The sequence below is a fragment of the Pseudophryne corroboree genome, chromosome 2 (genome assembly GCF_028390025.1).
Source record: "Pseudophryne corroboree isolate aPseCor3 chromosome 2, aPseCor3.hap2, whole genome shotgun sequence".
Lineage (NCBI taxonomy): Eukaryota > Metazoa > Chordata > Amphibia > Anura > Myobatrachidae > Pseudophryne > Pseudophryne corroboree.
This window is the reverse complement of record NC_086445.1, coordinates 827857631-827874202: the sequence shown is the minus strand read 5'-3', so window position 1 is coordinate 827874202 and position 16572 is coordinate 827857631. Positions and strand designations below refer to the sequence as shown.

General features: G+C 42.8%; 1 long non-coding RNA gene across 1 annotated transcript in view; it reads right to left on the bottom strand.

Moving 5' to 3' along the window:
- Window positions 1-12661, bottom strand: part of LOC135049813 (uncharacterized) — a 76543-nt gene extending 63882 nt beyond the window's left edge. The window contains exons 1-2 of the long non-coding RNA XR_010241484.1: window positions 12354-12661; window positions 11940-12134 (exon numbers count right to left, since the gene is read on the bottom strand). This is a non-coding gene — a long non-coding RNA (uncharacterized LOC135049813). The remainder of the gene's footprint in view (window positions 1-11939; window positions 12135-12353) is intronic.
- Between the last annotated feature and the right edge of the window lie 3911 nt (window positions 12662-16572).

Sequence of the window (16572 nt, the reverse complement as noted above, 5' to 3'; positions counted from 1 at the left end):
CTCAAATTAAAGTGTATTAAGGTATAGCTTTCTGTCCTGTAAAATAATCAGCATTCACAATTGGGGGCTCGATCCGGTTTTTCACACACTCAAGGGCTGGCAGATCATAGCAGACTTTAATCTATCAGCAAAGGGTGGAAATACATCTACATACTTTGTACGTCCGTCGCGGCGTGAGTACGCAGAGTGCGTACAGGGTACGGGCCTTTATACGCTAACTGTGTAAAAAGTACGTAGGGCGAGGATTACATGCAGCGGCCGCAGTGGCTCGAATTAAAGTGTATTAAGGTATAGCTTTCTGTCCTGTAAAATAATCAGCATTCACAAAATATACCAGTAGAGAGTGAGAGATTACAGATGTTAAGGTTGGGATGAGCACAGGAGACAGATTTACTTACTTGTGAGGGTATAGGCTCAAGAGGAGAGGTAGTATAGTAGCAGGCTGAGAAGAGTGTTGACACTTCATCTGTACTTGGATCAAATGAGGAGAGAGTGCCAGAGGGTTCAGGTAGAGAATTGAGCAGGTCACTGGCTGAGGAAGAGCATACCATTTCATCTCGGATCTCATCAATCTTGTCCTTGAAGCAGGAAGCAAGATCTTGCACCTTGATAGTGGGTTGGGTGAGGGAAGGTTCAGAAGTGATTTTAATGTATTGAAAAGTCGTTTGGGGTCAGAAGCTTGAGCAGTGATGAGTTTGGAAATATGTTTGGCAGAGTCCAGGGCATTACGATAAGAGTGATAGACAGTCTTATGTATGAGAAAGTCACTAGGAATACGATATTTATGCCACTGACGTTCAGCTTTGTGTGAGAGTTTTTGTAGGTGTCTTGTTAATTTAGAGTGCCACGGTTGACATCTTGACCTATGTGGAGTGTGATGGGTAGCTGGAGCCGCTTGGTCAAGGGCTATTTCTAAAGTCTGGTTCAGGTGTGATATAGCAGTCTCAGGAGAAGTAAATGCAGAAATAGATGAGAGCAGTTGTTGCAAAGAGGTGGACAGTTCTTGAAAATTTATTGTGTTAATATTTCTGCGGGATTGAGGAGGATTAGAGGACTTCAATGACTGAGTTTGAAGTAATGGTGGAGAGCATGCAGGTGATAAGGTTGTGATCTGAGAGAGGGAATGGGGTGTTAGTGAATTCAGGAACTGGGCATAGTCTGGTAAATACTAGATCAAGGCAGTGGCCCTCCTGATGAATAGAGGAGTCAGTCCTTCGGGAGAGGCATAGAGAGGAGGTTAGAGAGAGTAGTTTGGAGGCATGAGCAGCAGATTTTGGACTATCAATAGCAATATTGAAATCACCCATGATTATGGTGGAGATGTCAGAGGATAGGAAGTGAGGGAGCCAGGCAGAAAAATCTTCCAGAAATTGTTTGGGTTGCCCAGGTGGGCGATAGATAGCTGCAACACGCAGAGAGAGAGGAGTGTGTATCCTTATGGAATGTACTTCAAATGATGTGAATGTGAGTGATGGTACTTGTGGTAGAACTGTGTATGTGAAAGATTGGGAAAGAAATAATCCAATCCCACCTCCTTTACTCTTACCAGGCCTGGAGTTGTGTGTGAAGTTGAGACCACCATGTGACCGTGGTGCAGGGGAGGCCGTGTCTGATTGTGTGAGCCATGTGTCTAATATAGCCAGCAGATTGAAGTTATTAGATATGAAGAGGTCATGTATGGATGTTAATTTGATACAAACGTAGCGTGCATTCCATAAGGCACATTTTAGTGATTTGGAGGGTGCAGGGAGACGTGATGTTTATGAGGTTGGCTGGATTTCTATATTGCTGCAAATCTGGTAGGTGTGAGTGGGGCAAGTGATTGGGTCCTGGATTTGGGGAAATGTCACCAGCTAAAAGCAGCAGGAGAGATAAATAAAGTTGGAGGTTTGTGAATGTTTTTTATGGTGTCCGGTTGTGGATGTTATTGTAAAAGTAGAGAGATAATTAAAAAATCTCATGAGTGTTAATAAGAGGGGAGTGAATAATTGAGGCAGCAATGTGTACAGAGGGGTGTGTAGCAGGGAGAATGAAGGATGTTATTGTTTTAGAGAAAAAAAACTGGAGTACAATGAAGAAAATTAATTTGTGCTACATGGTTCGTTTTAGATAAAAGTACAGTTCTTTAGGCTTGGAGTGTAAAATGTTGAAATATTTAAATGTAAACGTTCAAATACCTGTTTACTGGTGGTGTTCAGCTGTTAATTTACAAACACTTAATATTAGGAATAGTTTACGTATGTGAAGGCAAATTGATCAGCACAGCTGACCCTAGATTGCATCTAAAGGAATTCTTGGCAAATGAATAAAGGCTACCAGTGTGGCAAAAGTTTAGTTGGTTATAGGTGAAAGTGAGTACTTTGTGAGTATGCAAACACCAGGCCAGCATTGACTATGCATAGCTAAGTGAAGATTGCAAACCCAGGTATTAAGTCGCAAGCATATCATGATATAACAACTGCTTTTACACTGCATGAGGACGTGAGAGAGAAACATATGTACACACATTTAAATGGACAGATGAGTTTGCATAAGGTTGAAATGCATGTTGTATGTCTGTTCCTTTGCTGTAATGTTGTTTGTCTGTTTCTGTCCGGGTGAAGTCCTGAATAAGTCCTTTGTATAATACACTGCTCAAAAAAATAAAGGGAACACTTAAACAACACAATGTAACGCCAAGTCAATCACACTTCTGTGAAATCAAACTGTCCACTCAGGAAGCAACACTGATTGACAATCAATTTCACATGCTGTTGTGCAAATGGAATCGACAACAGGTTGGAATTATAGGCAATTAGCAAGACACCCCCAATAAAGGAGTTGTTCTGCAGGTGGTGAACACAGACCACTTATCAGCTCCTATGCTTTCTGGCTGATGTTTTGGTCACTTTTGAAAGCTGGCGGTGCTTTCACTCTAGTGGTAGCATGAGACGGAGTCTACAACCCACACAAGTGGCTCAGGTAGTGCAGCTCATCCAGGATGGCACATCAATGCGAGCTGTGGCAAGAAGGTTTGCTGTGTCTGTCAGCGTAGTGTCCAGAGCATGAAGGCATTACCAGGAGACAGGCCAGTACATCAGGAGACGTGGAGGAGGCCGTAGGAAGGCAACAACCCAGCAGCAGGACCGCTACCTCCGCCTTTGTGCAAGGAGAAACAGGAGGAGCACTGCCAGAGCCCAGCAAAATGACCTCCAGCAAGCCACAAATTTGCATGTGTCTACTCAAACGATCAGAATCAGACTCCTTGAGGGTGGTATGAGGGCTCGACGTCCACAGGTGGGTGTTGTGCTTACAGCCCAACACCGTGCAGGACGTTTGGCATTTGCCAGAGAACACCAAGATTGGCAAATTCGCCACTGGCGCCCTGTGCTCTTCACAGATGAAAGCAGGTTCTCACTGAGCACATGTGACAGAGTCTGGAGACGCCAAGGAGAACGTTCTGCTGCCTGCAACATCCTCCAGCATGACCGGTTTGGCAGTGGGTCAGTAATGGTGTGGGGTGGCATTTCTTTGGGGGGGCCGCACAGCCCTCCATGTGCTCGCCAGAGGTAGCCTGACTGCCATTAGGTACCAAGATGAGATCCTCAGACCCCTTGTGAGACCATATGCTGGTGCGGTTGGCCCTGGGTTCCTCCTAATGCAAGACAATGCTAGACCTCATGTGGCTGGAGTGTGTCAGCAGTTCCTGCAAGATGAAGGCATTGATGCTATGGACTGGCCCGCCCGTTCCCCTGACCTGAATCCAATTGAGCACATCTAGGACATCATGTCTCGCTCCATCCACCAATGCCACGTTGCACCACAGACTGTCCAGGTCTGGGAGAAGATCCCTCAGGAGACCATCCGCCACCTCATCAGGAGCACTTTAATTTTGAGTGTGACTCCAACTCCAGACCTCCATGAGTTAATAAATTTGATTTCCATTGATAATTTTTGTGTGATTTTGTTGTCAGCACATTCAACTATGTAAAGAACAAAGTATTTAATAAGAATATTTCATTCATTCAGATCTAGGATGTGTTATTTTAGTGTTCCCTTTATTATTTGAGCAGTGTATTTCATAACCCTTTTAAACAACCCTTCTAATACAACCATGATCAGCCCGGCTGATCAGCCTATGACTTCTCCTTAAGAATGGATTCTATCCATGTGTGTCCAATAATTCCAATCAAGGCCTAACACCCCACCCCCAGTTACAGAGGATGCAATAAAACTCCACTAGCATAAACACTGATAGCAGATTACCAACAATTTAGAAAGTTGAAATAAAGTCTCATCCTAGTATACAATAATAACAGCTGATGTAAATATTAATGGTGTAATTACCCAATATAATATATTTGCACTGCAGCATGCATTTTCTATGCTTGCTAACACCCGTGGCCCCTTTGTAGCACACCGCCCCTTTTGACACATAAGATATAATATATATATATAATATTTATGGAGAAATCGGACGACACTCAGGGATTTGTGCAAATTCAGAATATATTAAAATAACGTCAAATAATACATTTCCATTGACGTTTGTAAATATCACATAACCTGCATTTACAGTGTACATGCTGATGGTGCTTTGGGAACTAAAACTATGATGGAAATGTATTATTAGGTGCTGTTTTAATATATTTTGAATTTGCACAAATCCCTGAATGCCAACCAATTTATCCATAAGTTTGGGTCTAAATGGCTCTGCTGCACTTGACTAGACACCGGGTGAATATACTTTATTTTTCATTGAGTGCCAGATATTGTTACTATAGTGTTAGTAGAGTAATGGCACTAGCCACTATAGTTTTATATGTTGAGATAGTAGTAGAAACATATAGTGGTAATATTAGGACTCATACCAATTTTTTTTTTTTTTAAATGACGCGTATTTGTTTGAGTGGCCAGTCTGGTCTTCTCCTTGGGTATTGTCAGTTCACTGGGTCCTGTTTCAAGAAAAGTCCCTGCACTTAGTAATGGAATCCCACAGAGTAGTTTCAGTATCTCAGTTTAAGACCGGAAATACTGTGTCCTCCATTCCTCATTGAATCACATAAAGATACAGTAACATAGTAACATATAGTAACATAGTATCTGAGGTTGAAAAAAGACAATTGTCCATCGAGTTCAACCTATTTGTGGTCTCCTATGCATGATGATTTGACTAAACTTTCTGACTGATGCTGCTGTCAGCCGTTGCATTTTATCCCTATTTATAGTAACTATAATGCATGACTATGCACCATACCCCTGGATATCCTTATCCATTAGGAATTTATCTAACCCATTCTTAAAGGTGTTGACAGATTCCGCCATTACAACTCCCTCGGGCAGGGAATTCCAAACACGTATTGTCCTTACCATGAAAAAGCCTTTACGCCGTATTGTGCGGAATCAGTGTTTAACAAAAGTCTATGGGGAGCCATTCTGACCCGATCGCACGCTGCAGTTTATCGCAGCGGTGCGATCGAGTCAGAACTGCGCCGGCACATGCCAGATGGCCGATGGGCTGCTACGATCACCTCTGCCTGATTGACAGGCAGAGGTGGTCGCTGGGCGGGGGGGAAGGAACGGCGGTGTTTGGCCGCCGTTTTGTGGGCGTGGTCCGGCCAACTCAGGCGTGGCCTGACCGAATGGGGGTGGGCCGCAGCGGCTGTGTGACGTCACACGCAGCCGCTGCGGGCCGGAGAGCGATGAGTAGCTCCCGGCCAGCACGCTAAAGCTGCGCTGGTCGGGAGCTACTCGTGAAGTGCAAAGGCATCGCCGCTGTGCGATGCCTTTGCACTTCTGCTGGGGGGGGGATGGAGGTGGCGGCACTGACATGCGAGGCGGGATAGCCCTGTGCTGGGCGTCCCCCCTCATGTCAGTGTGAATGATCAGCACAGCTACGATCATCTCGGAATGACCCCCTATATCCACATAGTGTGATATCATATGGTAAAAACTTATTTTTATTACACACAAGTATGGGGTTATATTTAATAATGTTCTATTTTGGATTTTTGGTGATTTTGCATTTGGAGATTTACTAAAGGTAAAATCGAATGTAAAACCAAATCCCGCTCAAAATAAAATATCGGTGAAATATCTGTACTTGTACATAAACTAATTTCGATTCCCTTGGTTTACTAACATTCAAAATTCGAACTGCAAATCCTCAAAATAATAGACTAATAGCAGATAGATGATTTTAGTTTATATACAATATTCTCTTCCCTAAACCTTCATTATGAGGCCTATAAAAGTAAAGAAGATAGAAATGCTGCCAGTTTTTTTGCACCCTGCATGCGCCACAGCCATGCTGCTTGCATCATTTACCTTTACATTGACAGTCAGGCACCGTTTTATGGGCATTGATGGGGGAGTGGTTGCAAAAATGCAGTAGTGTCTCAGCAATTTTTGGGATGCTTGCAAATCCATACTCAAGCAGCATACGGCCGGTGCAGGTTGCCATGCTGCATGGCCGTTCATTTGGTAGAACTGACGATTATCATGGATCTGCATGTGCACTGGGAATGTGTACGCAGTTGCTGTGCCTTTGTAATTGCCCTGCTGGGCATCTCTGTACTTTTCAGCGTTGCAGGGTTTTTTGAATTTCACACATCTTCAACGGGTGGTCTTCTGTACACCGGCGGTCGGGCTCCCGGCGCTCAGTATACCGGCGCCGGGAGCCCGACAGCCGGCATACCGACACTTATTTTCCCTCGTGGGGGTCCACGACCCCCATAGAGGGAGAATAAAATAGTGTGCCCGTAGCGTGGCGAGCGCAGCGAGCCCACAAGGGGCTCATTTGCGCTCGCCACACTGTCGGTAAGCCGGCGGTCGGGCTCCCGGCGCCGGTATGCTGGTCGCCGGGAGCCCGACCGCCGGCCAGCCGTAGTGAACCCATCTTCAACGTGTACAATCACAGGTACAGTCATCATAGTGTCTCTGTCAATGAATCAGGCCAGATATAATAATACTGTAAAGGCTCTATGTGACTGGTCCAAATTACATGATTTTCAATTTATTTTTTATTTTCAATTTTAAAAGAAATGAAGAAACACTTGAGGATTTGCGCACATCTCTAATAAAAAGGAACCAAAACATGTGGTTCACTGTGTCTGTAGGAATTGTGTGTCTTATTCAGAGATGGACGCAGTACACATTGCTCCTGCTTCTTTTGAGTCCCTGACCCCAAACGGTGACAGGCTATGGCTGTCAGAGATGTACGCAAACCAGAATTAGAGAAACCACAGCAGCTTCTTGCATGTGATATGTTTTGTCCAATCGAAATACATAGGGAAGTTTGTTCTATTTTATTTTATATTCAATTGTATAGGTGATTTTATGTTTGATTTTGAAAAAGATATGTCATAGAATCTTCATCAGCATTGTTCCATTCTTCCTAGCCTAGTATGTACAGGATAGAGAAGCAAAAACCAGACGCGCTGTCACTGCTGCCAGTAGGGGATTGTCAGTCCCAAATATACATAAAATATAGGAAAAGGTTTACTGGCGCTAGTAGAAGTTTCTCCAATATTAATAACAAAAACATGGATGAATTGAAACAAGTAAATAATTTATTCACTGGACAGTTAAAATATCACTTAAAAACAAATATGATTGGGCATAGATTGAAGCTGAGAATCAAAATAAGAATAGCTGCTAGTATGCATCCACATGTGATCCCGGACTGAGAAATAAAGTTCCCTGGGGAATAGTGTAGTTTAAATACAGCTGGTGTTACCCATGATGATGGAGTCCTCCAAGAGCTTGGAAAGTAACAGCAGGCAAGCTGTGATGTTTTATGCAGAGGCTGATTAACTCCAATCGGTGCTGTAATGATGCAGTCCCACAGAGAAATTTCCAAGGCAGGAATATTCGTGTTAAAAGTCCATATCTGGATCCTCACAGGATGGAATGCATATGTTGGTGGCAGCTTGTCACTTAACGCGTTTCCCTAGGCACGGTCACCTAGCTTCATCAGAAGTATAACTCAGACTGAATATGGGATCTATTTAAACCCCTTTAAACACCTCATGCCCATCAGGTGTGATGTAACTAATTATTTCAATCATCCACAAATTTTTTATAAAGTTTACTCCTTATTATAATAAATATAAAAAAATTAGGCAGTTTGGGAGGCAAACCCACATAAAATTCTAAAGAAACAGCTTTGTTTGCTATATGGAAATAAAAATCATTTAAGCAACAAGTCAGGTCAGAGTTCAAGATAGTCATGTGACCCATCAGCTCACAGAGGCCGGGACACCTATATTTATGATTAACCTCTAAATATATCCTTGGTGTTTTACTTACAAGGGGACAGGGCACCTCCGTAGCATTAGTTGTATCTAAGACCGTTAAAACGGTCATTCTTGTAATAAGCGATCGCGCCCGCCAGCGGGATCCCGTAGGACACAGCAAGCGCGTCCCCGGGGGTCACGTGGACGGGAGCAGGAGGGCTCAGCCAATGAGAGGGAGATGAGGGAGTCCGTGGTTGCTAAGCAACCAGTGCCGAGAAATCGTGACGTGTATTACTGTCACGTGACCAGACGCACGAATGACCGTGTGTTTCCCCAAGGTCACGTGGTCGGAACTAATGGATGGAGTTTATGGTTGCTAGCTAGCTAATTCCGAACACCTCATGATATATACTAACATCACAGGTCCGGGGGCACAGATGGCCAATATTAATTTGTGTAGAAAAGGAAGTATTTTTGAGCAGCCAGTGCAGACTAAAGTAGTGCCGCATCTGGATGTTCATATTTAAGACCAGGGGAGATAAGAGATACAAGCCAAGACAGGGAACACAGACACAACAGGTGGGAGTCACCACCGAAAAGACAGAGAGCAGAATTCCGAAACAAAAGGGTAAGAAATCCAAGCGCAGAGGTACTAGAGGAGGACGATTAAGACATAACCATATTCATAAATTTAAAGGAAGGGCTACAAATGTAAATACCCTTAGAAAATCCAGAAACGTGTTTAACATATCCTCTAAACTACTCAGCGAATCAGAAATAACGCTTTTAGAAAAGGGACTCAAATTCGCCCCCACTAGTGGGCCCAATATTTTTGATTTGTACGTAGACTTAAACAAGTTTGTACGTACACTTTGCCGTAAACGTTATTTCGCTAATAAGCGGTTGAAAGAAATGCAGGATACATCTATTCCAATAATCTTGGATAATACTGACACAATTTTACTTAATACTCTGGAAAGCCTATGGCAGGAAAGCAACACAGAGTCACATGATTCTAAGAACAGTGAGATTAAAATATTTGACATAAAAAATACAGACAAATTTAAGAAAAAATCAGAATTATTTCCAATTAGCGCTAAAAGCAGTTCCATTGAAACTTTTTATCGTATCACCTTGGAAGATTTCAAAACTATGTGCCATAAATATTATAACAAGAAACAACCATCCAATCTAAGTGGTAAAGAAAAAGAAGCACTCAAATTACTGATAGATGACCCAATGATTGTAATAAAAGAAGCAGATAAGGGAGGGGGGTTAGTTATCCTTAACCGTACGGACTATGTATCCGAATCCCTTAGACAATTAAATAACTTAGAACATTACTGTGTACTTGAGGGGGATCTAACAAAAAAATTCCAACTAGAGCTAAAAAATTTATTAGAAGGAGCATTGCATTCTGGGACCATATCTAGAGACACATTTCATTTACTTTTTTCTCTTCACCCTCACATTCCAGTTTTTTTACCACCTCCCCAAAATTCACAAGTCCATCACTGCACCTCCCGGGCGCCCTATTATTTCTGGCATCGATTCTTTGACTTCCAATCTTTCGTTTTATGTAGACTCTTTTCTCCAATCCAGTGTGTCCTCACTGAGGTCTCATATTAAAGATACAACACACTTTCTCAATTTATTAAAAAATATCACCTGGAAGGAAACATATGCCTTCCTTACTTTAGATGTATCTGCTCTATATACACAGATCCCACATGTCTTAGGCTGTGATGTTACTAAAAGGAGATTATACATGGATGATGACCTCAGTGAGGAGCAGAAATCTTTTCTAATTGCTTCCATCTTCTTCATTCTATCACACAATTACTTTTTATTTCTCAGTGTTTTCTATTTACAGGTGATGGGCACGGCCATGGGGACCAGGTTCGCGCCCAGCTATGCCAACCTCTACATGGGGGAGTTTGAGCAGACCCATGTGTGGGGGAGCAACTGGGCGTCGAATCTGGTCCTCTATGGCCGATATATAGATGATCTATTTATTATTATTTGGGAGGGGGACCTTCACTCTGCTACACAGTTTATTCAATCACTGTCTTCTAATGAGTACAATTTAACCTTCACCTCCACTTTTCACACCACAAAAATTAATTTTCTAGATGTCAGTCTAGAGATCATTAATAACCAAATAATTACGTCTACATATAATAAGGAAACAAACACCAATGCTTACTTACACTTCACAAGTTCACATTTCAGACCTTGGAAGCAAAACATTCCTAAGGGACAACTCATTCGCCTCAGGCGGAATTGTTCTAACTTTGTCACCTTTTCTGAACAGGCGACCAACTTATTAATCTCTTTCAGAGAATGTGGGTACCCAGAAAATATCGTACAGAAAGCTCTCATGGAGGTCTCTGCTTTAGATAGGAACATACTCCTAGAACACCATCCTAAGAAAGACAGATATAAAAATAATGAAGATAAGAGTATTATCTTGAACTCTGACCTGACTTGTTGCTTAAATGATTTTTATTTCCATATAGCAAACAAAACTGTTTCTTTAGAATTTTATGTGGGTTTGCCTCCCAAACTGCCTAATTTTTTTTATATTTATTATAATAAGGAGTAAACTTTATAAAAAATTTGTGGATGATTGAAATAATTAGTTACATCACACCTGATGGGCATTAGGTGTTTAAAGGGGTTTAAATAGATCCCATATTCAGTCTGAGTTATACTTCTGATGAAGCTAGGTGACCGTGCCTAGGGAAACGCGTTAAGTGACAAGCTGCCACCAACATATGCATTCCATCCTGTGAGGATCCAGATATGGACTTTTAACACGAATATTCCTGCCTTGGAAATTTCTCTGTGGAACTGCATCATTACAGCACCGATTGGAGTTAATCAGCCTCTGCATAAAACATCACATCTTGCCTGCTGTTACTTTCCAAGCTCTTGGAGGACTCCATCATCATGGGTAACACCAGCTGTAGTTAAACTACACTATTCCCCAGGGAACTTTATTTCTCAGTCCGGGATCACATGTGGATGCATACTAGCAGCTATTCTTATTTTGATTCTCATCTTCAATCTATGCCCAATCATATTTGTTTTTAAGTGATATTTTAACTGTCTAGTGAATAAATTATTTACTTGTTTCAATTCATCCACGTTTTTGTTATTAATATTGGATAAACTTCTACTAGTGCCAGTAAACCTTTTCCTATATAGTATGTACAGGATAGTCTACACTTAGTGGACCTGACCATAGCAGTCACCAGCATCAGACTCCATAAGATCCTCTCTGGGCATAAATAACCATCTGAACCCTATACTCTATTCTGCACACATTAGCCCCCCTCCTTCCAAACCCACTATATGCGAATGTGGTACTATATCTGACAGAGAATTTGTATTTATATTCTGCTGAAATTATGTTGAATAGGTGCGTGACATCTAGTTTTTAGATTCTACAGAATGATTGTCTACATGATCTTGAACCTCTATTCTTCAGATATTTAGCGGCTGATTTATCAATGTCCTCATCTGAGGATGTGATAAAATAGACCCAATTTGCAATGTGATTATTGATTACATTGCATGGATGTATAAATAATTGCATGTAGGGACAGCTTGCAAGAAAGCTCAGTCCCTGCGATGCCACTCCACAGACATATTGGGGTATTTTTCATAAAAGAATATGCAACCCCACGCGTTGCAGCCCCCACCACAGCTCATACTTACAGGTAGGGATCGGTGATCAGTGCTCCTGGAGGGCTGCCAGTCTGTGGGCGTAGAAAGCTGTGCAGAAGTACAGAATCTGCCTGTTGCTGGCATAATTATCACAGGGCTCACTGCGGTACGTTTTCACAATTTCTTTTTGTAAATTCAACCACATTGTGTTTCCCATTATAAGTATGGAAAATACGATCTTGGTTACTAAAAAAAAAAAAAAAAAAAGTAAATTAAACTGTTTGAGCAGTTTTTCATGAAATCTGCTCCAAAAGCCCCATAATACATCCAGGTGATACTAAAATAATATGAAAAGGGGGGTGTGGCCTGGCAGCAGCTTAGTGAGGACACATGGTGGCTGAGCTCCTCACTATTTTGCTGATATACAGTAGTTTATTTTCCTTGCCCACAGCAATTCTCCCTCACCTGTCACCCGCCAGCAGTGGTCGCGGAGCCGAGAGGGACCTCCTATCCCTCTGCCGGTTGACGCCAGCTGGCGCATGTGGAGCCGGGACCTAGAGTGTAGCCCTCCTCGGACCCCCCCGCGACTTGTGAGCTGCTGATGAGAGCGTGCAGGGCCCGAGAGGACATCACGGTGCAGCCGAGTCAACCGCAGTAGTAGCGTCCAGAGCGCCTGCATCCCCTCACTGCCTGCGGGAGAAGCTGTGTCCGGCGCCAGAGTCTTGTAGCCTGGCAGCTGCGGCCGCTCAAGTAAGTGGAGCACCCTGCGTCCCACTGCTGCGGCGAGAGAGCGGGGTCACAGTGCTCACACCTGTTCTTTCCTGGAGGCTCCGGTCCTGTATCACCCTCCCTGCTAAAGACACACACTCCCCGGGGGCGTGCATTCTGCACTTCCTGCTCTGCACGGGGATCCCTGTGTTGTGTCTCCCGCTGCCCTCATCCCTGCAGCCTCAGTCCTCCTACTGGCTGTTGCTATTAACTACTGATGCACTCTTTCTTTTTATGCTGGCCCCACAACCCGTTCCCTTCATACCACCAGGCTCAACAGGTCCAGCCATTCTCTGTTCTGTTTTTATGAGTGTGGGAGTCCTGGTATTTTTATTATTAGTTTCTACAGCACTACAGCAGTTGATTGTACACATGTGACCATAGTGAGCCCTCTAATGGTCGCTTGCTGTCATCCCAATCACGATAGTTTCTGTGTCTACTGCTTCCCACATTGCATTTATGGATCTGTAGCCTATCTAATCACCCTGTGGGGCTCCGTTTCTATTACTTATCCTTTTTGAAGCAACTCCTCCTTCTGGGCTCCTTTGCTTGGGAACGTCCAGGCTGATTTTCTGAATACTCGCTAGGCTTCTTCAACGGACTATGTGCTAGCTTTGTACCTCTGTAGTCCACCCGGAATTTCTCTCACCACACCCGCATTGCTATTATGTTTCTGCTATACAAAATGAGTAAGTCGGCTCCTAAAGTGAAGAAAGGCAACCAACAGGGGATTATACAGCACTTATCTCGTGCTGACCCTCGTCTATCATTTGACTCTCCACCAGCTTCCCCGGTGAATGTGCAAACGGTGTACTCCTCTCCTGCTCCTGTTTATGCTACTAAAAGTGATATTCAAACTATGATCACTGAACTGAGTAAATGCCTTAATACTAACTTTCAGCATCTCTCTGCTGATCTTAAAACTGAAATTGCCACTTTAACCGGTCGTATCACGGCAGCGGAGTGTAAGGTGGACTCTAATACTAAAGGCCTACACGAAGTCTCCCAGGATGTCGACTTTCTTTACAGAGAACTTGCTTCCCTTCGTGATAAGAACGAGGATTTGGAAAATAGAGGGAAATAACCTCAGAATCCACAACATTCCAGAATCTGTCACCACTCGGAATTTAGAACCTTATCTTAAACGCCTTTTCCTAATGTTGGTCCCCAACCTCCCGGATCATTCTCTGCTTATAGAACGAGCTCATAGGGCCTTACGTCCGAAGCCTAAAGATGGTGACCCACCTAGGGATGTTATTTTGAAATTTTTGTCCTTTAAGACCAAGGTTTTAATTGTCGCCAGCAGCAGAGGTTCTCTGCATATTCTCTTCGAAGATGTTCGTCTTCAGATATTTCAAGACTTGGCCCCCTCAACAATCTTCAAACGAAGGGAACCTAAAGAAGTTACCAAGACTCTGCGGGACAATGGATATGTCTATAAGTGGGGTTTCCCTTTCTGTTTGATTGTGGATATTAATGGACGTCCGGTTTCCGTGAGAGACCCTGAGGAGGGTAAGACCCTTGTTTAAAAGCTCAAGCTTACAGGAGGTGGAATGAACCCTTCCTTACAACACCGAGATGATCCGACTACTTAAACTCTTCCTGTTTGGTATAGTTGAGATGTTGGATATTACAGTTCACTTTGATGGATACTGCCTTTAGGTTAAGGTTCCTAGTTCCTGCCTCATATCCTTGGTGTTTTTGTTGTTTCGTTTTTTCAGCACTGTGAGTTTAGATTCCATACTTATTTTAGCGATATGAGTGCATGACGGGAACCCTGTCCTCATACTTTATTCTATTGCTCTCTTTGTATTACAGTAGCATTTTTTTTTTTTTTACTGTGTTATATCTGCTTATCTTCATATGCGGGTAATGTGACTAGTTTACGGAGTTTTTATGCTTCACATATATCCGGGTGGATGGAGATTGGTCTGTTTTTACTTTTCCGCCACCCCCTCTCTACTCCGCCACCCCACCCCCCTCTACTCGGTTGGACTATTGTGAGGTATGCTGTAAAGTTGTTACCCTCACTACTGACTCTGAATAAGTTTTTTATACGTACTCCCAGAAATTTAAGCCCACTAGGATTTGTCCCTTATATTGGGGCAAATTTTCCCTTTTTTCCCACGGCCTTACCCATTGTGAACCTTTGGCTTCCGGTTGAGAAGTATTCAGTTCACAGTTCCCTCTTAACCCCCTTCCCCCCCTCTCCCTTTCTCACCAGGCAGTGCAATATTCCATAATCTACAGTTGTTACTACATAATTGTATCTCTCCCTTGTTTAAGATGCCCATTACTGTATTGTCACTTAATGTGAAGGCTCTTGACACCCCTCAAAAGAGGTCGCTTGTATAAAACCATTAATGCTAATCATGGAGAACCTATATTTCTACAGGAGACTCATTTTAAACGAGGATCCCCCCCTTCCTTAGAGTCTCGTAAGTACCCGACTGCAGAAAATTCTAACCACACTTCTAAAAAAAAAAAAAATGGAGTGGCCATCTTGGTTCACTCCTCAATTCCCTTTCAAACGATTTCGACTAAATATGACACTGATGGTAGATATATTATAATGGTCTGTAAGGTCAACAGATACTTACCTTGGTTAATCTATATGCCCCCAATGTGGGCCAGTCTAGGTTCTTTCGATCACTTTTTTCAGACTTGCAAAATGTACGTAGGGGTATGGTTATATTAGGAGGAGACTTTAATTCCATTTTGTCAATGGATTTGGATAGATCTGGTCTTAGGCATACTTTCCCTCAATGCCATCTCTCGGGCGCGCTTCGTAGACACATGGCTGAGGCTGGTCTCTTTGACACTTGGCGGGTTTGCCATCCATCTTCTAGAGACTACACTTTCTACTCGCATCCACATGGTTTATATTCCCGTATTGATATGCTTATGGGTTGCAGCGGAGTGCTGAAAGTTTTAGCAGATGTAGATATAGTGCCTAATGTCTGGTCGGATCACTGAATTGTGAAGTTCTCATTTGACCCCATCCACACACCCCGCGGTCGCCCTTCTTGGCGACTTAACGAAGCTCTTCTTATTATTCCCTCATTCAGGGACCATATTCGCTCCCAGATTGAGGATTATTTCACACTTAACAATTCCTGTGATGTACACTCTTCTACAATTTGGGAAGCACACAAAGCAGTGATTCATGGCGCGATCATAAAATATTCTTCCCATAGGAAGAAACAACAAACGCTAAAGATCACTAACCTTACTAACCAACTAAAATGACTTGAACGTGCTCATATGACTACGCCATCCACTTCGCGTTATAAACAAATACAGAGTTTCAGAGGTGAGCTCCAGTCCTTATTAGCAGAACATCCACAACTCCAAGAAATGAAGCGCTGTCCAGATCAGTACACTTTTAAAACATAAAACATTTATTATACATTACATACAAACATTAATCACACGGCCGGTGTATAACAGTGAATTAAAAAATAAAATACATATAGAAAGGCTTGTGGCCACTCCTGAATAAATTTAGCTTGATTGCTGCACTAATAATTAACAACATGTGATGGTATTTAGCCGACAAATCATGACTTTAATTTTTGCTCAATATAGATGGTAAAGCTCAGAGATGGTAAAAAGCTCAGAAAGCACCAATGGTTAATGCCATGTAGCAATGGTGAGCTGACAGTTCCTGGTATTTGTCAAATGGCGATGTTAAGAATTCAAAGCATATGGATATTCATGCAAACTTGGTTAGTAGCAGAAGTTTAGTATTAGTGGTTTTCTATATAATCTCTTGACAGAGATGGACTTATACTTATCAGTCCAGCGTGGCCACGCTGTTAGATATCCAGCTCGTGTCTTCAGACCTGGGGTCTAGATGCAGGGTGACGTCTCACTCCTAATAACGCACTCCGGTCCTCACGTATACCCGCTGGAT